Here is a 3005-nt window from a genome sequence, read left to right on the forward strand (position 1 = left end):
GGTCCACAACCATCCTTGTACATGATAGGTCTGGCCCCAGCAGTCCGGTTAGCGAAGTCTCCGCCTCGTCTTGTAGGAGCAGCAGGTCTACTATAAAATGCATTCTTTTGCCTTCATTCTTCCGTGGTCCAAGTCGTCGTTCATCACGGACAAGTTGCTCATGAAAAGCATGAAACAATGTATCCACATCATCATCACCCCTGGATAAAAATATTCCACCATGACCAGCAAATCCTCGGCCACGCCATTGGCGCATCGACCTCTAGAGGGTCTGATAAAGATGATGCCGACAATGGATCATTCCTTGGTCAACTGGGTGAATCCAATACAAGCTGAGGTCTTCCCCTGTCGCTATCCTTGTCCCGGTCTGAAAACCCAAATCGTTGGAAAAGAAATTCAAATAAAATATACACAGACATAAATTCACAAAGATGCATTTTCATTATTTACAAACTCAATTACAATTTAAGGCATCTCAGACTTAATCATGAATTCTCCCGCAACTACATTGTATCCTCTTCCTTACACTCTCTCACACGCACAGGTTCCTCATTCTTGATGCACGAATGAATTCTTAATATCTTGTTATATATACATGGTAGTTTTAACTGAATATTTAACTGAAATTTGTTCATTAACTGGATTCTGTTCAAGGTTGGCCTGGTTGTCCGCGTGTCTTCTTTTTCTAGTTTTTTTTTCCATTAAGGTGATCAAATGCTCCTGCATCAAACTCCCGAGGTACAAAATTTATGAACTCTTTCTCATATGCGTTTCCTTGTCCTTAGCAATTCTACCCACTGTTTCACTTCTTCAGTGGAACTGCCTTCATGCATCCCATTTCCCCAATAAAATTGTTCTTGAGACCTGTGGGTTATGGGCCCACGAAGCCTATCAGAGATGCCTCTCAATCTCTTCTTCTTCCTCCCATTTAGAAGACTGTTGAGGCGCCATTGTTGCGCTTCTTTATCATGCGGGCTCTTGTAAACAAAAGCATCTTCTTTAATACCTCCCTTAACCATCTTGTTCCTTTTAGATCGATTGACCCTTGACTGCAAAATTTGGCAGTTCTCAACTGTTGTCTCTCCACCTTTGGAGAAGGGAATGATGTGATCTTACTCGTAGTAGAGACAACTGTCACAGTGCCAAAACCTTCTGCAGATGATGTTGTCGGCACTATCCTTTCTCCAACGTTCACACAATCTCCGTTCTCCTGAATCGGAGTCGTTGTTGCTGCTGTCACTTGCGTGAGATGATTCTCTCTAGCCATTTGATAAGGAAACCATGGCTCCAGAAAATAAAACAAAACACTGGCAAACAATTCAAACAAAAGATACACAGACATAAATTCAAAAAGATGTGTCTCCTATAAATTCACAAAGACACATTTTCATTATTTACAAACTCGGTTACAATTTAAGGCATCTCAGCCTTAATCATGAATTCTTACACATCTACATGGTATCCTCTTCCTTACACTCTATCACACACACAGGTTCCTCTTTCTTGATGCATGAATGAATTCTTAATATCTTGTTATACATACATGGCAGTTTTAACTAAATATTTAACTGAAATTTGTTCATTAACTGAATTTTGTTCAAGGTTGGCCTGGTTGTCCACATGTCTTCTTTTTCTAGTTTTTTTTCATTAAGGTGCTCGGATGCTCTTGCATCAGACTCCCGAGGTACAAAATTTATGACCTCCTGGTCATATGCGTTTCCTTGTCCTTAGCAATTCTACCCACTATTTCACTTCTTCAGTGGAACTGCCTTGATGCTTCTCTTTGAGCTGCAACCAAACCTCTTCAATAGCAAGTCCTCCCTACTACCAGATACCTTACCAAGCTTCTCTCCTGATCTTAGTCTTTCGGTATCTCTCTAGTTATCTCCTCTCGAACCAATTGAGCACTCCTACTCTAGGTTTGCTGCAATCTTCTCACCTTCACAAAATAAAATAAAAATTACAAGCTTACAAATTGTCACCAAAACTGTACCTCTTCTTTCTTCGCATGCAAAAACTCCTTTCTACAGGAAATCTTTTCCCGCTCTGATACCACTTGATGGGGACAAGATTTTGGGGTGAACCAAAATCCCATTTGCCCAATAAAATCATTCTTGAGGCCTATGGGTTATGGGCCCACGAAGCCTATCAGAGACGCCTCTCAATCTCTTCTTCTTCCTCACATTCAAAAGACTGTTGAGGCACCATTGTTGCGCTTCTTTATCATGCGAGCTCTTGTAAACAAAAACATCTTCTTTAATACCTCCCTTAACCATCTTGTTCCCTTTAGATCGATTGACCCTTGACTACAAAATTTGGCAGTTCTCAACTGTCGTCTCTCCACCTTTGGAGAAGGCAATGATGTGATCTTACTCATAGTAGAGACAACCATCACAGTTCCAAAACCTTCTGCAATCGATGTTGTCGGCACTATCCTTTCTCCAATGTTCACACAATCTCCGTTCTCCTAAATCGGAGTCGCTATTGCTGTTGTCACCTGTGTGATATGATTCTCTCTGGCCGTTTGATAAGTAAACCATGGCTCCAAAAAATAAAACAAAACACTAGCAAACAATTCAAACAAAAGATACACAAACATAAATTCACAAAGATGCATTTTCATTATTTACAAACTCAGTTGCAATTTAAGGCATCTCAGCCTTAATCACGAATTCTTCCATAGCTACATTGTATCCTCTTCCTTACACTCTCTCACACGCATAGGTTCCTCTTTCTTGATGCACGAATGAATTCTTAATATCTTGTTATACATACATGGAAGTTTTAACTGAATATTTAACTAAAATTTGTTCATTAACTGAATTCTGTTCAAGGTTGGCCTGGTTGTCCACGTGTCTTCTTTTTCTACTTTTTTTTCATTAAGGTGCTTGGATGCTCCTACATCATTCTACAAACTAAACTATTTTGTGATAAGTTAGAACTTCCTAGAAGAATGACATTGGAATTATATGCAAATATGACAACAATTTATCACATGTTTTTTT

The sequence above is a fragment of the Pinus tabuliformis genome, chromosome 6 (assembly GCF_031772625.1).
Source record: "Pinus tabuliformis cultivar Carrire ecotype Pingquan chromosome 6, CPIR1, whole genome shotgun sequence".
Lineage (NCBI taxonomy): Eukaryota > Viridiplantae > Streptophyta > Pinopsida > Pinales > Pinaceae > Pinus > Pinus tabuliformis.